General features: G+C 52.6%; 1 protein-coding gene across 4 annotated transcripts in view; it reads right to left on the bottom strand.

Moving 5' to 3' along the window:
• Positions 1-22,591, bottom strand: part of LOC108919737 (adhesion G protein-coupled receptor L1-like) — a 71,000-nt gene extending 48,409 nt beyond the window's left edge. For all 4 annotated transcript variants that reach the window (XM_029251944.1, XM_029251948.1, XM_029251947.1 and 1 more), the window contains exon 1: positions 21,982-22,591. The gene's annotated coding sequence lies outside the window, so the exon portion shown is untranslated. The remainder of the gene's footprint in view (positions 1-21,981) is intronic.
• Between the last annotated feature and the right edge of the window lie 1,588 nt (positions 22,592-24,179).

Genomic DNA, 24,179 nt, shown 5'->3' with positions numbered 1-24,179 from the left:
ACATTCAGCCACCATTTTGTGACGGATACGCAGCGAACTTGCCACTCGCCGTGAAAGACCGCGAAACTGCGGAAACACCCCCCCCGCCTATGTCTGCGCAGCTTTCCGGTGATTCATAGCTCTGAACAACAGAAGCGAATGCAGGGGGGCATCGTAGACGGGGCGGGCAGAGCGCGGGTGCTGCAGCGAAGCCGAACGGCACGACAGAAACCTGCCATCAATGACATGAGCCTGGAGCAGCGGCTCGTCGCCAAGCGCTGCGTACAAACACGTGTGCTCTTCGCGCCTCGTCTCCCGGGCCGCAGCTCGCCCCGCTCTGTGCGCTGGCACATTGGATGTGCCCCATTTCACTCACCTGTCACCGGCTTCGCGAGGCGCTCAGAGTCAGAAGAAGAAGCCGGAGGAAGGAAGGAGGAGAATGAGAAGGAGTCGGCGAGAAGCCACTTGACCTGCTGGTCGGAAAAGCCTTTCGGAGGCACTTTAACCCGGCGGATTCCATTTAATTTAGTTTGTTGTCTTGTCTTCGCTGCTCCATCCCTCCCCCATGTGTGCGAGTCAACGGCGGGAACCCAAGCTGTGGAGCGTGGGCCTCCAGGAGGCCGAGCCACCGTTTGCGCGTAGACCCCTGCTGCGCGTTCCAGCATTCCGCAACAGCTCAGCGAGGGGTCCACGAATCAAAGGATCTCAGCTCTCGGTGCTCATCGTAACACAACTGTAAACATCCCTGGAGGACAGAGCACAAAGCGACGTGTGCCGTGCGCCATGGGCGGCATCATTTCAGCACAGAAATAATATTAATTCTGCTAATTGCATTCATTAAATGCACAGAATTCGGTAAAGCAAACCCGGAGTGCGCGGATGGAGCGCGTGGGTGATCCCGCAATGCTGCGGCTGTGGCTGCGGCCGAGGCTGCGCGCTAAGAAGACGGGGCAGAAGGCGGCCAAGTGCTCCCAAGTCAAGCCGTGAGACTTTTCCAAACTTCTCGGGCTCCTCCGGCACTGCGCTCAAAGTGCGCCTCGAGTCTCTGAGCCTTGGAGCCGCTTGCGGCGAGAACGCTCTCCAACCAGTTCGCCCCAGACGTGCTCCTGGCAACCGGGCCTGCTCTGTGACGCCGCCCTCAGCGGAGCGGGATGTGGGAGCGCACAGCGGGACTACACGCGGCAGATGACCTCCGAGCGACGTGCCTGGAACATTTTCTTTCTGCGCCGATCCATTTGCGAATCGCTTCTGCATCAGCGTTCCTTCATCACGACGATGCCAACTCGCTATGCGCGGTATTATAATATTTATTTGCTTAGCAAATGCTTTTATCCAAAGCGACTTACGTAGCTTACAGTCTTTACCCCTCCATACAGCTGGATATTTGCGGAAGCAATTCCGGTTAAGTACCTCGATCAGATCCCAAATGGCTCATCCAAAAAGGGGATAATCCTGAGAATGGGCCAAATCTCTGTCCTCCGGCGTCATGCTCTGACGACAACCGCAAGCGTGGAGGAAGAGAAGAAGGGTTCCGCTGCGGTGGGACAGTTCTCACCTCTGGGATGACAGAGCAAAACAGGGAGGACCCATTAGTCCTCCAGGTGGAGATCAGCCACGGCAGGAGTACGGTGTAACCGCGCAAGGACAAAACTGCGACCCTAGTATGACCATGGGGTAACCTCGGTGTGACTTTATTCCAAGCCTATAGCATAACTGCCGTGTTACTGCGGTATGACTGTGGCATAACAGGAACGCAAGCAAGCAAAATGGGTTAAAACGAGTGAGAAAATCCGTCCTGCTGAAGGACACCGCAGTGGTTCCTGATCCAGCGTTCTCACACTAGGAGACTGCAACTTACACAGCTAGCATGCCTGCTGCTTCTCGTTCCGATTGGTCGGCACGGCCCCCCTGCCCCCGACCCCCAGCCGTGCAGTTGCGTAACTGACCCGCGTGGGCATTAGCGGGGGAGCCCCGCCCACAGCAGCACTGCGCCCTGCACGTCGACGGGGAAGGGCAAAGGGAGCGCTACAGGCGTCCAGCATCGTGACCCGGACACGCCGCTGGCCAGGACAGCTCGAGCAGCCGGAGGGGAAAGATCCATAAAAGAGCTGCGGCGGTCATCGACGGCGAGCCTCCAGCCTCAGTCACCGGGACGGCACGATGTCGTAATCGGCGCTACCGTATCATTTTACGATGTCTAAGAGGCGCAGGGGGTGATAAAACTTGATCAGTAGCTGTTTTTGTGCGTTAACGTCATGTACGGATCAACGAGGTAATAAACGAGCCTTCCTTTGCAATAATGAAAAGCGATGTTTGCCTTGAGCTCAGCGGACCCGAAGCGTTTGCTGGTCAGCGTTAACAGGCCCCCTCACGTCCACTGGCTCCTTCTGCGATGGGACAAGCGTCCACCTGCACACGCAGTGCTTGACTAGTTCATGTAGTGCGTGAAAACAGCCCTGACAGCCCTGACTGGCCGTGCAGCCCTGTCGTGTCCCACCCGCTTTCCAGCAGCATCGGAAGCGCTTTGAAAAGGAGACGGCACTGTTTACTGGAGTAGGGGCCCTGCTGCTGTACCCTGGAGCCACGGTACTTTACTATAATTGGTTCAGTACAGTAACTATTAGTACAAATGTGTAACAAAGCTGTCTACATAAACTGCTCGAGATCATAATGCCGCCATTGCAAATAAATCAGACGATAATAAGTGAGAGCAGAGAGTGGGAAGGCGGTAATGGAGGTGCTCGGCAGCAGGGCAGATATTACCGCAATTTCACGGAGTAAATGGAATCACGAGTGAGCAGTGACAGGAAAGAACTCTGCTTCTCCTGGGTTTGAGTCGTGAGACTCCTTCGTGTCGCAGCTGAGAGCCCCGCCGGGACGCCATTGTAGCACCGCTGGCCCGCGAACACTCATCCTTGGTCATTGTGGTGTTCGAACAGGTTTGGAGCAGCTACAGCGGCAAAGTGTTTCCATCGCCTCAAATCAAGTCAGTGAGTCGCCGGGCAGCCGCCAGCAGAGGGAACCGGCGGCGGTCCGGAGCCTATCCCAGAAGCACCGGGCGCTGGGCTGGTCACGGTAACCTACCCCTGGACGGGAGGCCAGCCCGTCATGCCAAGAGTACATGGCCCAATCCAGAACAAGAATGTCTGCTTATGGCAGTTTTGAGCAACGTTTCACTGGTCCAGTAAAATTAACAGTAAATGATGGAAAATAAAAACACATGATCTCCACAAGCTCCTATTCAATGCCATAAACTTGTGCAACGTTCTTCTTCTTGTTATCGATCACCGACACTGAGGAGCACCAGACATGACCTGTAACCACTGTGGTAGTGAGTTGAATTAAGGTGGTCCAACACGCCTATTCTGATTGGGTGCTCTTTACCGCCATCTAATGTCTCGGAGGGTAAACGCAGGTGCGTCCAATGCCCTACAGACAGAAATGTCACAAAAAGTGCGGAGAACAAAATTAAAAATCCATTAAGGGCACAGCCCACATCCATTGGAGGGCTCCATATATCACTTTCTATATATATATACACATATCAGCGAGTGTGCGCGCACACACACAGACACACTCAGACACACATGCACACACAGATGCGCAGAGACTGGTGACGCGAGTGTGACAGGTGGTGTATCCACCCCAGTCAGAGCTGCACCGGTGATTTTCCACGTTACAGGAATAATTCCAATACAAAGAGGCTTATGTGGAGCTGCTTAATCGTTCTCAATTGGGCTCCAGCTTAATCTCATTGACTTCTTCACTTATTTATTTATTAATATGTATGTGTGCCTGTTTGTGTCTGAGTGTGTGTGTCTGTGTGTGTGGAGGGGGGGCGTAATGACGCGGTACGGTTAAACCTACAAAGACCTTGATTCACCATTATACACCTTCGTTCTCCATCATAGTCCTGTGCATCCCCTCCACCTCCACGGAAGATGACTCATGGGGGCTCCTTGCTCACTCTGCTTTTTTCCAGAAGGTTCCATTACTGGTCACTCTGAAAACATGACCCGCGTCCGAATCCTGACAGACAGTGGAAAGACCCCCTCGGAGAGGTGGTGGGATGACTTTCAATCATCATGACGAGAGATGGTGGAGCTCAGAGTTTAGGAGGACGATGACGAGCTGCAGCGTTACATAGTTTGGAGTTACGGTACGTACAGTAAGTCCGGTGTAGCTGGTTGGGTTCATTGTACCCGGGTCACACTAATACTGGGTTCCGTTTCACAGCGTCGCCCCAACATGCGGTTGAACAGCAGCTTCTTCCTCGGTGGAGTGCGCTCCTCGAACACTGGGACCCCGGTGGCCTCACACAGAACCGCACAGAAGAGAAAGTTCTGCAGCCGCGGTGACCTGGTTTAGGGCTTGTTACTCTTAGATTTGGTTTAAATCTCGTATTCCTTCTAGGAGATGGGGTTCGGGTTTAGGTTTTCAAGTTACAGGTTAGTTGTAAGGTTAAGGATTACAGTTACGGCTGTTACTGGAGTAGTTACAGCCAGGGTTGATTTACACTTAGTCTTTTCTAGGGGAAGGAGTTTGGGGTTCGAGGACAGGGTTCGCATTAGGGGTCAGGGTTACTTTTACATTTACACACACACACACACACACACACACACACACACACACACACACACACACACATTGTCTGAAACCGCTTGTCCCAGGCAGGGTCGCGGCGAGTCGGAGCCCAACCCAGCAACACAGGACGTAAGGCCGGAGGGGGAGGGGTCACACCCAGGATGGACTTTTACATTTACATTTATTCATTTTAGGGTTCACACTTAAGTTTTAGGGTTAAGGCTTATGGTCACGGTTGGGGTTACAGTTACGGTTACGAAAGGAGAGCTCCCACTTAGGGTCAGTCCAGGGCTGGTTCATTTGGCGGGACACTTGTTGCAGGGTCGGCTCCGGGTTCCTCCGAGCCCACTAACGACCGTGTGTCCTTCTGGTTAGAACACGGTCATGGCGAGCGCTTACACAGCACACGAGCGCCAAAAGTTACACCACTTGTTTAATTATTTATTCTCAGCACTTTGAGGCAACGCTTCCTACACGCAACACACACGTTACACTTTAACCCGTTATTCAGCCCAATGTCTCACTGAAGGAATTCGGGTTACTTTCCGCTCAAGGGTACAGTAGCATTTTCCCATTCTGGGACTTGAACTAAAAGCTTTCCGCTTTCAGCTGCACCGCCCACTGCCCCCAGTTCGCGCCCCGACACGCAATAATGGCAAATGCTGCCACGAGCAGGGTGCGTGACCGAGCCGTGACCAAAGAGCACTGAGGTGCGAGACCCTCGGCAGAGCGTTGTCGTGGGATTGCGCCCCATGTCTGGCACAGCCTACGCACAGCACGCACGCAACCGACGCACGTCTCACACGCACAGCATACGCGTGGCCTGCGCAGTGCGCTGTGTGACGAGGGTGCGGTGCGGTACAAAACGCCCTGTGTTGTCCTGCTCCACAGCGCTCTCGCTGTGCCGCGCACACGCCGCTTTACCGCGTGTGTGTCTGCTGCTGTCGGCAGAACATTCCAGAGAGTCAGGCCACAGGCAACCCGCCCTCGCCACCTTGTCAGATGACCCGAGCGAGCGGGGCCCCGCGATTGGCCGACAACGGACCGCTGCCCCGACCTCGTCATTAGACGTGAGAGGCTGTCGGCGCCGCTGCCGGTGGCCCCCCCCGGACTCCCTAACGACAGCGGCTCCTCACGGGCGTCGGGTCGAGCCCCTTGTCTGGGAGCAGACAGGCGTGACTGCAGAGAGAGCGGCAGAGACACGGGACTGTGTCCCCCTCCAAGTGTGTGTGTGTGTGTGTGTGTGTGTGTGTGTGTGTGTGTGTGTGCGCGTGTGTGTGTGTGTGTGTGTGCGCGTGTGTGTGTGCAAGCTGTTCCACTGTCCTGACAGACACACCCTTCCCAGTATAAAGACACACAGAGGCTCATCGTGTCACTAACCGTTCAGCTGCCACACGTTCTAGTTCACTGCTCTCTTCTGCACACACATTTCGAATTGTACAATTTTTGTTAAAAAAATTGTTTTACACATTTATTTCTTAAAAAGTGACGCAAACAGCACCCGCTCCCCCGCACTTGTGTACCCAGCCGTTACCTGGCAGCGAAACACTGACACAGAACTCAGGGAGTGCACGTCCGCCTCAGTTCTCGTCGCTTCCACAGTGTTTACAGCTCCGGTCCGGTGTTCCTGAGTGTCCACAACCAGAGCCGCAACAAGACGAGGATCGCTGACCGGGTCGCGAATCGCTCCGCCGCTGGTACCGAACAGGACATTGTGGAAGTGACATTTTTATTTTTATTCATTTTAAATTTTCATTTCAATGTAGCTTGAAATTAAATAAAAGTGTTAAATTAATAATGGTTACAGAGAGCTTTCTGGTCACTATATACACGTGCGCAGAACCGAACCAGAACCGAAGTCGTGCGTAAACGGTCGACGTCTCCATCACGGAGCTTTTACTCGCTCCGACTTCCAAGTTACAAACGAATCGAGTTGCGAACAGACTGCGGTTGGCAGTGAGAGGAGCCGTCGAACACGACACAGAGAGTTGATGTCGCCTTGACGACGTGCCCTGCAGCGCTGCTCTGCTCTCTTTAAACACACCTTCTAGACTCTTCTGTGCGCCGAGAAGCCCCAACCCCTCAACCCAGTTCCATAACCCAGTTCTGCTCTGCATGCCATCCCCTCCCCTCCCTTCCCTGTCTACAGGTCCCGCCATACGTGCCCCCACCCCCCACGGTCCCCTCTCCCTACCTGAAGGAGCAAGGTAAATTACTGCACCTCACACAGACACGGAGGGGGAGACACCCCTAAGAGAGGTACGATGAAAGAGATTCAAGAAAACAGGGTACTTCTTGTGGTAACCTTGTTCTGTGTACCCTGTTGTGTGGAACTGTAACGTGAACACAGTAGGGAGTGTACCACGGTACAACGAGATCTGAAAGAGACCGATATGTCTCTCAGTGACATTTCGTACCAGTGTTTCCAGTGCTCGGGAGCTTGGGCAAAATAATGGAAACGGCGTTTCGGCTGAGTCGCGGGTAAAGGCAGGTCCTCGGCACATGTCAGAAGGTATGAAGAAGGTCACGCGTGACCTGGTGCGCTCAAAACCACGACAGTTCAGGGTGAGGACCTTGACAACGGGTACTACAGCAGGAGGTGGGATTTGAACCTGCGCTCAAAAGGTAGAACGTCTAACCATTACACCACTTGCTGCCTACGCACCTCAACTGCTACCAGTTCAGTGTTTCTGTTGTGAATTTCCCCGTTTTCACACAGGGACATTTCTAGGAACGTGTTTCTTTTTACTGCGGTAAACTGCTGTAAGGCAGCACCCCCAGACACACTGTTGGGCTCACGGAGAAGCTCATTGCTGTGGGGCAGCAGGTCTGTGCTGCAGTGATAAAGTGAGCTTCTCCTCACATGGAAACACCTGCAGTGAGGAGGACTGGGGGACAGTTACTGTCCAGCTGCTCCCTCAGGCACTGGCTGCAGGTGCAAGTGGGAGCGACACACACACGCACACACACACACCACACACCAGCAATATTAGCCTTTCGGGAACACTACAGGCTATGGAGGTCCAATGGCGGAACTATGTAACGATGTTGGTCAGATACCTGTGATACCTGTAATAAGTGATACCTGTAACATCTGCAACAGCACAAATTATGTAATTGTCTGCCTTTTGAATACATGAATATGAATGCATTCAAATGCAAAATGCTAAAAGCCTCCTTCCTGTCCTTGAAATCAACCCGTTTGTGCGACTGGAAAAGGAGTAAATGCTAGAAATGCTCTGGCAGGAGAGGCTTGCGTTGGACTGCGACAAGGACACGTTTTCCCACAATCCCTTGCAATGGCCATCTACAGGTGAAGAGCTGGACGTTATGAGGAGCTCACCGTCAGCTCCAGAGCTCAGTGGTGTGAAGGAAACTGTGTGCTGAACCCAGTGTGTCCATGAACAGTGGACAGAGAGGAGGGGTGAGTGAGTGAGATGGAGTAGAGGAAGAATGGACAGGTGGACGACAGATGGATTGGAGGAGAAGAAAGAAGATGTTTGGTGAAAAGAAGGAAGAGCTGGAATGAAGAGTGAGAGCGGTGGTGGATGAGAGAGGAGATGTGGGTCAGAGAGACTGGCTGAGGAACAAGAGATGAGGTGGACGACAGATGACCTGGACAATGAGAGGACAGGTGGACAGCTGGTAGAGAAAGGAGAGGTGGACAGCAGAAAAAGAGGACTGGTGGACGAGAGGGAATCCTGGGATGGAAGACAGACAAGATGTGTGTGGGGGGTTGTGTGTGTGTCAGGTGTCCCTGAGAACAGGAAGCACAGAGTGGAGAAGTGATGAGAAATCAGGGTCTCACTTCACACACACAGACACACACACACACACACACACACACACGTACACACACTCCCTAGCGTGGTGAGTGGCCCCACATGTGGTGTTCATCACAGTGATCATTCGGCAAAAGTGATGAAGTTATGCAAGATTACGAGACGTGATGGTGGTAATACAGTGTGAGAAGAGATGAAGATGTGATGCAGGACCAGGAGTGATGATAAAGATAAGATGCAGAGCCAGGAGTGGTGATGATGAAGGTGACGTAGGACGAGGGCAGACAATACGACTCAGGAGAAGCAGGGATGGCAATGCTCCAGCAGGCATGTCCGAACCCTTCTCCCACCTCCATGCCCTCACTCCACCCCCCTCTCGTACCCTCTCGGTGTTGCCTTTGTGCACCTTCCCCGGCGCCTCTCTCTCCAGTGCATACACACCACTTCCTACCTGCCCTCGCTCGCCCTCAGCCCATCTCCCTTGCCGAGATCGATCCACCGCCGCCGAGCCTCTGTGACGCGCGGTTGTCATGGAAACCCCCCCTCGCCGGGGCTCCATTTCCCGCTTATGCTCTAACTGCCTGCTCTTCTTCGCCTCGAACCCTGATCCGTCCCGTGTCCTTGCCCCATCCTCTCTCCATGCAGACTCCTCATCCCTGTCTTCCTCAGTCTTTCTGTGCATGTGTGAGTGTATGACAGAGAGCTTCTCTTAGGTGTACGGTCAGTTCTTACAGCTGCTTTCATCCTTACTTCCACACACACACACACACACACACACACACCATGAGCTGTGTGTGAGCAGGGCCAGGGAGGCGTGCTGATGCGAAGTGACAGGGCTCTAGTGGGGCCCCTCCTCCTTCCCCAGAAACATGGGGACGAGGCCCTGGGCGAGAGCACAGCCCACATCCATTGGGGGACGGCAGAGTGGTCTAGCAAGGACACACACTTGTGCCTCTGGACGTGTGTCTGCGTACGTCTCTCTGTGTGTGTGTGTGTGTGTGTGTGTGTGTGTGTGTGTGTGTGTGTGCGCGCGCGTTCTGGGATCTGTCAGAGTGTACTTTCTCCGCTGCTGATCAAACACAGAGGGGCACCAGAGGAGAGCAGATCCAGCATTGTCTGTTGGGCCTGTCTTTTACCATGTTTTGCTGTTGTAAGTTGCACAGAGTGTTGTGGACAAGACCTGTCCTGAAAGCAGTGACTGAGTGCTGATGGAGCACAAGCCTTGTGCTCCTGACACTGCCCTCAGGCGTGTGTTGTTGAAGTGTGTGTGTGTGTGTGTGTGTGTGTGTGTGTGTGTGTGTGTGTGTATATATGAGGGATGCCCCAAACAGAGCAGTCTGTGTCTGGCTGTGGGGGGAGGGGGGCAAAGTGAGGTGGGACAGATGTCACAGCGCAGAGAATTAACACTCATCAGCCTGTCAGTGTGTGTGTGTGTGTGTGTGTGTGTGTGTGTGTGTGTGCGCGTGCGTGCACACGCTCGCATACAGCAAGCATTAGTGTGTCAGTGCCGATCTGTCCAGTTCCATCATCTTGTCTCATCATAGACAGATACACTCCTAGGAAGGTTATCATCACCCTCATCTTCATCACCACCACCCTGCCATCGCTGGGCCACCCTGCCCTGCCCCCTCCCCTCCAGCGGGGGTCTTTCTCCTCTCTGCAGTCAGAAGAAAACGAGAAAAGAAGCTCACAAAGATGACGCCTTTCTGCTGCTCGCAGGCTGAGGGGACGGCACGCACACACACGCACGCACGCACGCACGCACGCACGCACACACACACACACACACACGCACGCACAGTGTTTGAATACAGATGGCTGAAAGCTCTAAAAGGATCCAGAACATGCAAATACACCATGTAAAGATACATGAAAACCAGCACAGTACTGGCACGCTGACAGGACACGAGCAACGAACCTCGCAGCAGCACTAACACACACACACACACGCACACACGCGCACACAAACACTGGGAGTGAGTGCTTCTGCAAAAGTGTGTGTGCTAATAATAATGATATAATAATCATAGTAATGATAATTAGTTGCAGTAGTTGTAGCAGTGGCTGTAATTATTATAGTAATTATTGTAGTTATTTTTCAGTTCATACACCGGTCCCATTTCTCCAGGTTTGGGCTGAAGGTGTGTGTGTGTGTGTGTGTGTGTGTGTGTGTGTGGAAGGGGGGAGACACAACAAAATGAATAATAAATAGGAGAGAGTGACGTGTTCCCCCGCTCTCTGATCACAGCTCCCCTGCTGACACAGCAGAACCACAAACACGATCCATAAACATCGATCCTCACACCTCTGCCTCTGTGCGTTTAACCACACGTTCACGAAGACCACACCTCCCCTGCACCTTGACCACACTGGTCATATAGACCACACCTCCTACTTTCGACAGACCTTCTTTCTGGACAGCTGCACATTTGGCTCGGGTGGAAGAATTGTGGGAGAAGCGATCTGTATGACTGCTCTCCTACAGAGGAAGGTCTGTGTATCACTGATGATTTTTGGATGATTTAGAAATAGTCGAAATGGAATAAAGGGTGACGCCGGACTGAGTCACTGGAGCAGAGCGAGCGCCTGGGAGACGGCCATGATGAATGTGGTAACAGAGCAGGTGAATAATTACAAGGGAGCAGATTACTCTCTTCATCAACACCTCGCTCTCCCTCTCCTCTCCCGCTCGCTCTCGCTCTGCATCTTCGTCTCCCTCCTCTCCACCCCATTACAGCGCTACGCAGGCCAACAGGACACGGAGACGACAGTGGAAATTAAACTCCATTTAAGTGTAATCTCATTTCAAAACTCAGTGGACTCGTGTTAGCACTTTGACAGCCAGAGAGATCCATCTCAATTGTTCCAGTCGAGGAATGGATGGTGAAACACCGTGAGAACATAAATAATGGATCCTCTGAGTCACAGCTGGAGGGGCCTCTCTTCGTTAGAGTGGGGAGAGTACCGAAGTGGACACTATGGACGAATGAGAAGGTGAATGAACATACAGTCAAAATGTGGCAAGTTGTCGATAATATCAGTGTGACTGAACATTCAGTCTATGGAAGAGTCTGTGGTATCAGTATGGTCTCAGTCTATGGTACAGTGTGGAGAAAGTCAGTGTGACTGAACACTCACTCCACGGATAAACGTCAAGAAGGTCAGAATGACTGAACATTCAGTCTACGGTAGAAAGTCAAGAAGGTCAGCGTGACTAAACACTACGGTAGAACGTCAAGAAGGTCAGAATGACTGAACATTCAGTCTACGGTAGAAAGTTGAGAAGGTCAGTGTGGCTGAACACTCATTCTAGGGTAGAACATCGACAAGGTCAGAGTGACTGAACACTCATTCTACGGTAGAAAGTCAAGAAGGTCAGCGTGACTAAACACTCTACGGTAGAACGTCAAGAAGGTCAGAATGACTGAACATTCAGTCTACGGTAGAAAGTTGAGAAGGTCAGTGTGGCTGAACACTCATTCTAGGGTAGAACATCGACAAGGTCAGAGTGACTGAACACTCATTCTACGGTAGAAAGTCAAGAAGGTCAGCGTGACTAAACACTACGGTAGAACGTCAAGAAGGTCAGAATGACTGAACATTCAGTCTACGGTAGAAAGTTGAGAAGGTCAGTGTGGCTGAACACTCATTCTAGGGTAGAACATCGACAAGGTTAGCGTGACTGAACACTCAGTCTATGGTATAAATAACTAATTAATAATTATATAAAATAATTCTGGGCTCAATGAAGGATAAAGACTCAATGTGAATAACTGTTGTCGTGGCCACAGCGATGACACTGAAACACAAGGCAGGGTGTGTGAGCTCACTGTGAGTCACACTGTGACGTTCTGGTGTTGGGCGAGCACGCAGTTCCCCTTCTTCGCTTTTATCTCCAACGGTAAAAAAAGTCAGTGAATAAGGAATTTATGGGAAATTTTAGCACCTAATTACATGAGTGGAGTGTCAGCAGTCATGTTCCGGAGCAGTAGCTCCACACCGGACTGTGGCCTGTTTGGTCCATCTTCCCATTAAGGAATCGATAATTATCTAAGATAATTAGACGCCAATGCTAAATGCAATGATCACTATGAATGTATGCATCCCTGAATAAGCACTCCGTAATGACCGATAATCTTCACACCCAGATCCAGTTTCTTTAGACCCAAGCAGGCTTTCGGTTGCCCCCCCATACGCTCGTTGAGGTTCTGCTCGCTCCTCCTAATGGGTCACTGGCTCCTCTTCAATCCACACATGGTGCCTCATGGGAAACACCACCAACTCATGCTTCCAGGACTAATGTAGCCGTCAGCCGCAGAAGCCAGAATCAAAAAGCCGAGAAGAGAGCACCTGGAGAGGCGGGAGAGCGCCCATCTCCTGGAACGATCGATTCCCGCACCTCTGAGGTCTCCGTGAACTTGGAAGCGAAACGGAGTGGTGCGGTCGATAGGCTGGAGAACTCGGTCCTTTGTGCTCTTTCCCACCTGGACCTCCTTCTCTCTTCACCTCCTGCATTCGCCTTGCTCACCTCACCGAACCTGGGGACGGATCGATGCTAGGAAAGGTCAGAGGGGGAGATGGAAGCGAAGTCCACCCTCACAGGAAGTGGATCTCTTTCTTGAGATGGTGAAAACTGGGGGTCCCAGTGGGGTAGAGAGCAGCTTCTCCAAGACGACTGCGCAGCTTAGCAGAAGGCCACCGCTCTTGACCTCTAACCTTTCTGACGCATGATCAGACTCTCTGACTGAGCTGAAAGGTCGGGATGTAGTTGAGTCCACATTGAGCACCGATGAACCAAGCACACAAGAAGCACCCCTACGCAACCGCCACCAAGTGGGCAGCACCCACGTGATCATCGGCATCGACCAAAACTTCCACTCTCTTCAGGAGCCACTGGAGCCAAAAGCTGGGAAACCTGAAAACCCTGTTTTCCCAGTGAAATATCACAGACCGATGAACCTACAGGAGCACTTTTGGTTCACATGCTGACCTGTCCAAGACCTCACACACACCTTCCTGCCTCCTGTTCCCCTCGCCGTGGCCTCACCCATCGATCAGCCTCTGTCCGGGCCACCCGCACCATGCAGCGGCCATCATCACTGTATTAATCCCTCATCAGGCTCTGGGACGGCAGGGCGGGGGCGACACGCATCCATCACTCTCCTCTGTCTATGGTGACAGATCCATCACGCTGCCATGGTACACGCCAAAGTCAATACCGGAGGTGTGGCGGGGGGGGGGGGGGGGGGGGGCGTGGAGGAGGAGATGAGCAGGAAGACAGAATATTTGTGTGTGTGTGTGTGTGTGTGTGTGTGTGGGGGGGGGGGGGGGGGGTACAGCGACTGCAGTGCGAAACCTGCTGCACTCAGTGAAAAGGAAAGTACCCCCACCTTGAGGAGACCCTGGTACTGCTGCTAGAAGCAGTTGTTGTAGCAACCGATCGTTGGGGTTCACTTGCTTTTTCGCACACGACAAACAGAGCGAGACAAAAGTGCCGGCACCGGTCACACAGAGTCCAACCTGTCCATTGTGAGCACTTGCTCAGGGTCAGGAGTGTCTTAGTGTGTGTGTGTGTGTCTGTTTCCAGGAGCAGTGCTTTCTACATGCTCTTTTTTCAGCATCAAGCTAATTACTGTGATTTACCCTGTTTTACAGCTGAGTCATTTTTAATGTAGTAATCCAGGGTAAGTACCTGGCTCTGGACTTATACAGCACAGCTGGGGTTTCAAACCCAGAACCTTTGAGAACAAGGCAACGGTGCTTAGTGCTACATCCTGTGACATATGGTTACGTGTGTGTGTGTGTGTGTGTATACGTGCACAATCACACCCGAGCGTTCGCCTGCGGTGCTCTGCAAAGCGAGTGTATACGAGCGAGATGCCATTAGCTTTACACCGCTGCGGTCTGACAGAGACAAACAAGCAAACACGTGTCACATGCACGCACACACACACACACACACACACACACACACACCAGCACACACAAAGGCAGCTGATGTATCGACGGCCCTCCTGCTCACACTTCACGAAGCGGTGGACACACACACACGACCTCTGCACTAAAGCGACGGACGCGACTCGTGAAGTGAAACAGGAAATGAGCAGCGAAGCAGCCGCACGCTTCCTGTCCTCCGTCCACTGGCGCGAAGGACCCGACCCCTCCGCCGGCCGGTAAACACACACACCGCGCGGTCGAGTTCATTAGCTTCATTAGCGTGAGGAGCTAATTACTTAGGAAATTAAAAGTGATCCTCGGAAATCGGTGTGACGCTTCGCCTGGTGCAACCGACCAGGGTGACGCCTGTCTGCCACAAACACGCCTGCCGGGGGGTCCAGTGTGTCGCTCCAGCTGGACGCGTGCAATGCTATGTCAAGTGTCATTCACAAAACGAGGAAAGACTCATCGAAAGCCCCCCCACACACACACACACACACACACAGAGTCCGTCGTGCACAACAACCGATTCACACACGACACGCGACATGACTCACAGCTACACGGGTCGCCTAAGCGAAAAGGGTTCGGAAGCGGGCGTTTCGCGGAAAGCGTGTTGTACTGCGGAGCGCTCGGGAATCGCGCGAGAGACGCGGTGTTTCGCTCGCCGAGCGCGACGGAGGGTCCCGCGGGAGGAAGACGCGATTGTCCGATTGGAGCTCGGCTGGGTCCGTTGAGTGTGGGAGCGACGTCGGACGCGAAACCCAGGGTTTACGCATCGTCGAGGCTTCGCCGAAACTTGAGCGAAGAGCCAATTAAGAAGAAGCCGCCTGCAGTCATGATCGAGAAACTGCACAAAATGGCGTCAGATTGTGGGATCAGTGCAACGGGAGAAAGACATAACGGAGCCCTTCGGACGGGCTCTTTGGTATTTCGAAGAAGATGAGTCACGGATGGAGAAGAACTGAAAAACACGAATAGCCTCACAAGACAGAAAGAGCCTTGAGAGGCTCACGGCAGGACTCAGAACGCACTTGGACCGGGTTCGCAACAGGCTCGGCACAGGCTTGGAACGGACCCGGAACGGACTCGCAACTGGCTTGGGCCGGGCTCTTACCACGGTGCACAGCTGTTCGGTGTGTGTTTACTCCTGCAGCACTTACTCTTACTTTGAGCTGTAGCTACGCCTGGTCTAGGAGAGCGCAGCTCTGGGGAAACTCCTGGAAAATGTCGGAATCCAGGCCCTTCGGAGAGGAGCGCCATCTGAGCTGGACGTGAGAGAGGCCGACACTTGAGGATGGCAACGGGTGGAGATAACGTGACAACTGCGTCTCCATCGCGCGACCTCCTGCTCTTACAGTTGTCTCAGCAGCCAGCAGCGAGATGAAAAGCTTTTCAAAAGGGATCAGGGGATTCTCTCTTCGTCCGAGGGACTCTGACCAGTCCGGACAAGTCGGAGCTCACGGTGCCATCGCCAGAGGGAACTGGACTTGAGCCACAGACCCAGGAAAAAGGTCCACGGAGCATCTTCTGGGATGTGGTGGCTCGCTGCGCTCCGGCCGGAGGTTCTCCGGCCGCATCGCTGCTGCTGCTGACGCTGAGTAACAGTTCAACTGAATTATTCAAGGGGCACCTGCAGCCAACCTTGATGTCAGCGCAATGCCTTGGTTACCAGTAAAGGTGAGGTCCAGTCTCCAGGATGGTCACTGCTCACCTGGTACTCATGAGAAAATTGCTTTGTGTCACTATTTCTTCAGCAACTTTATAATTATGTGCTACAAACCCTGGTTCCATGAAACCATGTACTGGAGTTGTGTTCACATTGACGCGTTTAGCAGGCGCTTGTCTCCAGAGTGACGTACAGCTCAGAGTGAACAAAGTGTCTCAACAACAGACAAAGACCTTTACACACACACACACCCAGGAGAGAGAATGAGTGCAGTCCCTCTAAGCGAGGGAAAAACGGAGAGCGATGGCGAATACCTTTAACACATGTAGGGACTAACTGGGACTAACTAAGGATAATCGCTGACATCCCGATTCTGTTTGCGGTCGAGGTGAAACGTATCAGGCCGTTCGCATTCCACACCCCTCCATGTGTCGCGGTCCTGCCCGGCGCTCCGTAACCAGCGGGACAGTCGAGCTGCTCCCGCAAATCTCACGAAACGAGCCGAGAGGACGAGGCGGTCGCTGCCGCTCTCTGCGGCTGACAGAGGGTTGCAGCGGAATGCGGTATTTCCATCAGTCGTGTTCTGCGTTGCCACATTGTGAGCGGAGCGGTACGTCGCCGCATGCTTTCAGAGCTCCAGAGTTCCGCCGTTTTCCGGAGGTGTCCGGCGAAACAGAAAGCCTAGGGCTAACTGTGGGAAAAGTAGAAAATGATTATTCCCTGACCCCAGAAAAAGGCTGAGAGCAAAAAAACGGCATAAACAAACAGCGTGGAGCAGAAATATGCAGCTTATGCAACACGCATTTATTTGTTAAGCAGCCTAAGGACCTGCTGGCACTCAGAAGGAGAATCGTGGTGAAGGGGGCGGGCTGTTGGGTTTCCGAGTCGCGTCGGGCAGGGCAGGGCCGGTAAGAGTGCGGTCCAGAAAATACCCAGGCTTCATCATGTACTTAACTCAGGCGCCTTACAAATCCGTCTTTTTAAAGAGTAAAAAGTGATCTTGAAGACACACAAGAAAGGCAAAGTTGTTTTTATAACGGTCCAACAGATATAAACAGAAATAAAAATCTCTTTGTTTAGCGGACGCTCCGCCTCAAAGTGACAGACATTCCAACACGGGCAAATTTCACCTTTAGTCAAAATGGAAAAACATACATTAGTGTCCAAATGACTCAAAATTATCAATAAATTAACACTACACAAATTTTTATGCACTGGGATTCAAACCTACAACCTTTGGGTACAAAGGCAGCAACACCAACCACTCTCCAATCAGTTGTCCCCTAATAATGTAATTCTGAGGTTCTTAACTCTTTCTAGTCCACGGACCTACCTAAGAATGTGATGACCATTAAGGTCCCCTCCTACAAAAATACATACAAATACACCCACACACTTTCTGAACCGCTTGCCCCATGCAGGGTCACGGGGAACCGGAGCCTAACCCAGCAACAGAGGGCATAAGGCTGGAGGGGGAGGGGACACACCCAGGACAGGATACTAGTCTGTCGCAAGACAACCCAAGCACGATTCGAACTCCAGACCCACGGGAGAGCAGGACCCAGTCAAACCCACTGCGCTACCACGCCCCCTCTACACACACACACACACACACACACACACACACACACACACACACACACACACATTTTCAGAACCGCTTGTCCCATACAGGGTCTCGGGGAACCGGAGCCTACCCGGTAACACAGGGCGTAAGGCCGGAGGGGGAGGGGACACACCCAGGACGGGATGCCAGTCCGTCGTAAGGCACCCCAAGCGGGACTTGAACCCCAGACCCACTGGAGAGCAGGACTGTGGCCCAACCCACTGCGCCACCGTACCCACTCTACATACAAATAATTAAAAGAAAATATTTCAAAATAAATATAATTTATTGCACTGAAATTTGGACCTTCGCATATAACTATGTAATAGATAGCAGTAACATTGTATTTTTTTATTTGAGTTTAAACCTTTATTTGGTTAGCCCATGTCCTTTTACAAGCAAACGTGTGCTTCCCAGACCCTGCAAAAGCCATCCGTGGACCCCACTGTTGAATGTCCTGATTTTTAACAGCACATACTTATGCCTTGTTGAACTTATGTTCCTTTATTGATCAGAGGACTCTTGCTCTGCTGGGCCTAAATAGAACTGTGCTGAGATTTTGAGCTTGTCTTTTTGTTTTTAAAATGACATTATTAAGATCTAAACGGGTCCCTCCAACACAAGCAAGCGTTACATTCCTTTTTGAAAATGATTTTCCTTTCAGGTACACGTCTCCTGAGCAAACTACAAAGCTAACAAGCTTACCTTCTTAAACGGCAAAACATTTACTGAAGCTGTTCAGGTGCTTCAGCTTGCTCTGGCGTCGGGTCCCAGAACAACTGCACCAACTGGCTCACTTACCGCTACACATGTTCTGAGCTCGTTAGTTCAACCCCGAGCCACACAAGTATCAAAATCAACAGCGACTCCACGACATCTGTGGACACTGGAGAATCGTGGGAACTGGAACCATGTTCATTACGAGGGAACAAAGAAACTTGGAATGAAGAGTACAAACCAGGGTGGATGTGTCGGGGCGCCATGAAAGCCATGGGGTATTACTCTATGTTTGAAATCCCAAGTGGACGAAGCGACTGGACCATTATCATACCTGTGTCGTGTGCAACGTATGACTAAAACATAAACCACTGGAAATGCTCTTCCCAAAGCACACCAAGGTGAAGTCTGATCTTTTGCTTAGGTCATCCCCACATTCTCAAGTGACCTCAGATACGCCAGAACCCCAGATTCCAAGCCCTTATATCAGGTATCTCTCTTGTTCAAACTGTTTTAGTGTTAATCGGGACTCAAGAGTCATTACCTGTGGTACCAGTAAATTGAGACTTAACTTCTTCTCTTTGCTGTGGTGGCATTACTGACCGTTTTCAAATGTTGCTGGATTGAGCTGAATCACTTTGTAGACAGTGTCATAAACAAGTGGATGTAATGCTAAAGCCGTAGGAGACGCGACGTAACCGAGATCAGAAAGCTACTGGGCAGGGCAAGTGCCGTCCAGTTCAAGACAGCTCATGGTGACCACGTGCACTGTTTTCACAAAATGAGGACAGGGAAGCGGTTCATCATTTTGTTCTTTCTCTTGTACTTCCTGGAATGTGGGAGGAAACCCAGGCAAACATGGGGAAGATTTGAACCCCAGATCCAAAACTGCAAGCCATGAGCCAAGAGGCAGTAGGACTACCGCTGGACCACTGTGCCCGCTGTTGGACTCCGTCCAACTGATGTGCCATGTGCCATTTGAAGGTGAGGCTCTGCTATCCAGGGAGTCTGTTAAATTAGCAGGCAGTGTTATATATGAATATTTAATTGAGTGCATTTTGGGCCGTGCTGGGTTAATGTGTTACGTTCAGATAGATGTTCAAGGTTGGCATACGTAATTTACCCGCCATTTGGGAATAGCAGGGCTGGAGTCTACAGAAAGTGCTTGTAAACCGTGTCTTAAACCCCTACCGTATTATTATGCAGTTTATTTCACGTTTCCTGTGATTTTTGGCAGAATATTTTGCATTACTTGCCCAGATTGAAGAGTCGAAAGATGACAATATGGATACCGAACGTAAATTCGCATTTTTAGGTATCTTCAGACTATTTGGGTTTAAAAATGACTCTGACTCTGTGAGCTGCATTGACTTCGGGAGTCTACAGTTTATCAGTGGGAGGTATCGCACAAACAACTTGCATGAACGGGGAAGAGCAACGCCAGATGTCCGTTTACGGTAGTCAAGGCCTGATCTTCGATAGTTCTCAACAAGTTGGTCTGGGTTGGTAAGAAGTGGTGCTGAACAGCGTAATACGGTAAGCATCACTGTGACCACACTAGTCACCTTGCGGTTGAAGGTGCTGTGTTCGAATCCCACCTTCTGCTGTCGTACCAGTGGTTAGCGTACGTACATACGTACCCTAAATCGGTGCAGCACAAATTACCCATCTGTATGAATGAGAAAACCACTGTATAAGTAGATTAATATCCTAACGTTGCAAATCAGCACTGAGAAAGGCTTCAATGACAGTTAACAAAAACACCGTGAAATAATGAGGGCTGTTCCTCCATGTTACGCTGGTGTGCTGGGTCACTGCGCTGAGAAAACAAACATTGTCCAAATGAAGAAACTGCGCACCGTTGATGTGCCATCAAAAGTAAGCCGGTACATAGTTGAGGAAGAGCCCATTTAAAAGGTCCCGTTTTAATGTCGCAATTGAGGGGACGTGCGATTCTAAACACACGGGCTTTTTTAACGACTGACAGGTAATTTTAGAGCTCGGTTAATGGAAAAGAGGAGAGACGAGGTCGGGGATTAATGCTTTAAACGATCGGTAACGCGCGTGAGCCGCGCGCCGCACTCATGCGGATTTTCTCGTACGGCGGCCAATGAGCTACCTCGTGGAAAAGGCGGCGTTTAGAAGCTACGGCCACGCAGCGATGGAGTGGATGGGACCCCCTTCCTCACGCCTTGTCCTCAAAGCTCTGAAACGGGCATTGGATCGAGGCCCGCGCAGCCGTCAGGAGCGGCACCTTACGAGAGTTTGTTGGGTTCCGCTTTATGGGGAGAAAACAGTGCTTGTCGTTGCCGTACAAACTGTCGCCGTGATCAGCTGTGACTGATTGCTGGTCGTCGTCGGTCGAGGCAGGGAACGCACACGCAAGCCGACCCGTTGAGAATGCAGCAGCTGTTCGAAAGAGCGTTTTGCACTGGTTAACGAACGCGTTGAAATCTGTGTCTTTTCGTGAGCGACGCTTCTCGACACTGCGGCTCCAGTGTGTGCGCGGAAGGCTGTACGAGGGGAGGGTGTGTGGGCTTCATCATTTGCTCATCTGTGGAAACACTGGCCTCTCTAAAGCGAATTAGCGAACGTCTGACATAGGGAACACACATTTCCGTCGCCTCGAGAGGCACTTGGCACTGAAAAACCGAAATGCACAGGCACCGGAACTGAGCAGAGGGCCTCAGACACGCATTGACAAGCCGCTCACGCGCCGCACGAGGCAGCGCGCACCCGTCCCGCCGCCCTCCGGGAACACACTCACACGAGCTGAGACATTATTAAGGTTTCCTGCGACGGAGCCTGAACAGACGTCCTCACACCACATATGTAATTATGTCGGTGAACACATGGAGCGGCGGTGAATAACGTGTCAAAGCCTTATGGACGGTGCAGCACCCCAGTCCGGAACAGGCTCATCCACACACCATCCCCAGCCTGAACGGTGCAGCAGCTCGGACCATCTCCGCTCTCATCACTTGAGCATCCTCATGATGGATTGCTGCGATCAGTCCAGAATCCCCATCCTGATCACTGCACCATTCCCTGCCTGGATCAACCCGGATCTGTGGATCATCTCCATCTTGATCACTTCAGCAGCCCCATCTTGGATCAGCGTGATCGGCGCACCACCCCCATCCTGATCAATGCAGCATCTCTGCTCTGATCTGTCCATCATCTAACATCCCGATTAGTGGATCATGCCTATGGAGATCAGTCCACCATCGCCAGCCTGGAACAGCTTGGATCAGTGGACCATTTCCACGCCGATCACTTCAGCATCCCCATCATGGATCAGCGTGATCAATGCACCATTCACATCCTGATCAGCGCCCCACCTCCAGTCTGGAACAGCCTCTCTCTGTGAACGAACCACACTGTGGATGAGCTGGATCAGTGCACTGTCCCTATCCTGCTCAATGCATCAATCACCATACTGACCAGTTCAGTGTCCCAGTGCTGAAGAGCAGATCGTCCCCATGGGGATGAACGTGCCACTCATCATCCCCAACCCCATCCCCATCTCCATCCCCATCGCGATCAATGCACCCTCCCTACCCTGATCAGCGGTTCACTGCCACGGAGACCAGTCCACCGCTGAACGTCCCGATCAATGCAGCATCGAGCATCCCAGTCCCAGAGAAGCATCCCCACGAGCATCAGTTCACACCACGGAGCCCGGATCCCACCCTGCCGAGCCCTACCTCGCTCCCGCCGGTCTCCTTCTCCGTCTCCTTGCTAGGACGCGCGGCGTGTCTCCTTCCTCATCATCATCCTCCTCCTCCTCCTCCGTCCTCCTCCACCTCCTCCTGCCGCTGCTCCCGGTGCTGATGCTGCTGCTGATGATGCTGATGATGCTGATGATGCTGAAGGCGCTCCGTTCCCCGCCGCCGCTCTGCTTATCCGCTCTTTGCTCCTCGTTCGCTCCTTCTTCTTGCGGATGCATAAAGATTAAAAATTAATAAGATGCTATGTGCCGGGCGGGCTCGCGAACCCCCCGCGCGCGCGTCGCGGCAAAGAGGGAGGAAAAAGGGAAGAAGAAAAGAAGAAAAAACGAAAAAACACCTCGAGACGAAAAAAAGGACCGCGCGGACCTTATGATGATGATGACGATGACGATGATGATCAGTAGTATTATGATGTGCAGTAAACACGCAGCACACGACACACGCAGCGGTCCCGCAGTAACGGGATAAGCACATGAAACGTGCCTCGCGCGCTTTGCGCTCTCTTATTCTCGGAAAATGAAAATGATGAAGATGTTCCTCCGCACGCAGTCCTTTCCAGGCGAACGTGTCACCGCCGCTTCGTTCATTCGTTCATTCATTCATTCATTCATTTATTCGTCATAATATTATAATCATGTGTCTTTGCTCGGCGGGCGCTGGAATAAACGAGAGCAAACAGAGGCTCGCGCGCTCAAGCCGGGCCAAATAATAGGGCAGTGAATGAGAGCGAAGGCGACACCCGAGCGGGAGGTGTTTTTACTCCCTGCGCTCCTCCCAATGTGTCACTGAGTCCTCGAGCCGCTCCGGCCGCTCCGGCCGCTCGTCCGCCGTTCAGTCCCGCGGCGCGAGCGCGTCTGGAAAGAGGGAAAAAATGTCACTGAAATACGGGCGGCTCGCGCGCGGCCAAGGGACGTGGGGGGAGGGGGGGGCGGTCTGTCTCTCTCTCTCTGTCTCTCTCTGTCTCTCTCTCGCCCGCGCGCTACCCACAGACAGGGTCCGTTACGCGGATCGCATTCAGCGACTCTTGCGTCCGCGCGCCTCTCACACATAAAATATTATTCGCAGTAAGAGAAGAGCGGAGTCGCGCGGTTCCGTGCCGCGATCATATTTCGGAACAAAAATGAAACGCATTGAAACGAGCGCGTGGGATCATATAGTAGTAGCAATAATAATAATAATAATAAGAAGAAGAAGAATCACGGCGCCGGGCGGGTGGCACGCGACGGGCGTTGCTGCGGGACGCTGCTCGTGCGCGCGCGCGGTCCTGCGGTATATAATAATCTGGCGGTGGAGGACGGAGGGAGCCGAGCGGAGCCGAGCCGAACCGAGCCGAACCGAGCCGAACCCGTGTCAGGTGGGGACCCGATGATGGAGCTCCGCAGTCAGTCCCAGTGGAGCCGCACTGAGTCCTGAGCGCTTCCTTCCCTTCTTTCGGGTCTTGTTTGGTGCCAGGCTCTGCAGAAGCGTGAGAAGCGTGAGAAGGTAGGTCCCTCACACATGGGAGGGACGCCAGGAAGGCCTCAGGCGGACATGTGGGACAGTCCCTCGGGAGGACGCGCGGAGCCCTCCTGAGAAGGTCCCTCGGGTGGAGACGAAGCCACGGTCCGTGTCACCGTGGACGTGTCTGCGTCGAGAGTCTCCCTCGGAGCCCGGCGCTGGAGCTCCTCCGAGATGTGTCCACGCCGTCTCCTTCCATCCCAGGACAGCACTCACATGTCTCACGGTGCTTTAATTGTCCCCACAATGCGCCGCTGGCCTCTGCGTGTCCACCATTGCTGCAGCTCGCCCTGAGCGCGGAGACAGTGACTCTGAGAGATGGAGAAGGAACTGCTGTGAACCACCTCCCTCCCTCCCTCTCCCTCTGCACCCGCCTTCCTCCTTCCCTCCTTCCCTCCCTCCATCTCTCTCTTTCGCTCTCTCTCTCTCCCCAAGTGCTGTGAGCGCAGTTCAAAACGTGGAGTGGATCTGCTCCGCTGTCCGCAACCCTGTATGCAGCGCCGCTGCTCTGCTGGCCACCATTTACCCTGTAGCAGAGTAAACACAGTTAAACATGGGCACGCACGTCACCCTCACCGTACGGTAAATTCCTGCCGCAACCGTCACTGGAGCTGCAGTGAGGACAACTGGGCCCAGTATAGAGCTGTGTTTCTCCTGCATCCTTGCACCCCGCACCA

Source organism: Scleropages formosus, chromosome 1 (genome assembly GCF_900964775.1).
Source record: "Scleropages formosus chromosome 1, fSclFor1.1, whole genome shotgun sequence".
Taxonomy (NCBI): Eukaryota; Metazoa; Chordata; class Actinopteri; order Osteoglossiformes; family Osteoglossidae; genus Scleropages; species Scleropages formosus.
Note: the sequence above shows the minus strand (reverse complement) of the source record. Positions and strands in the feature narration are given on the sequence as shown.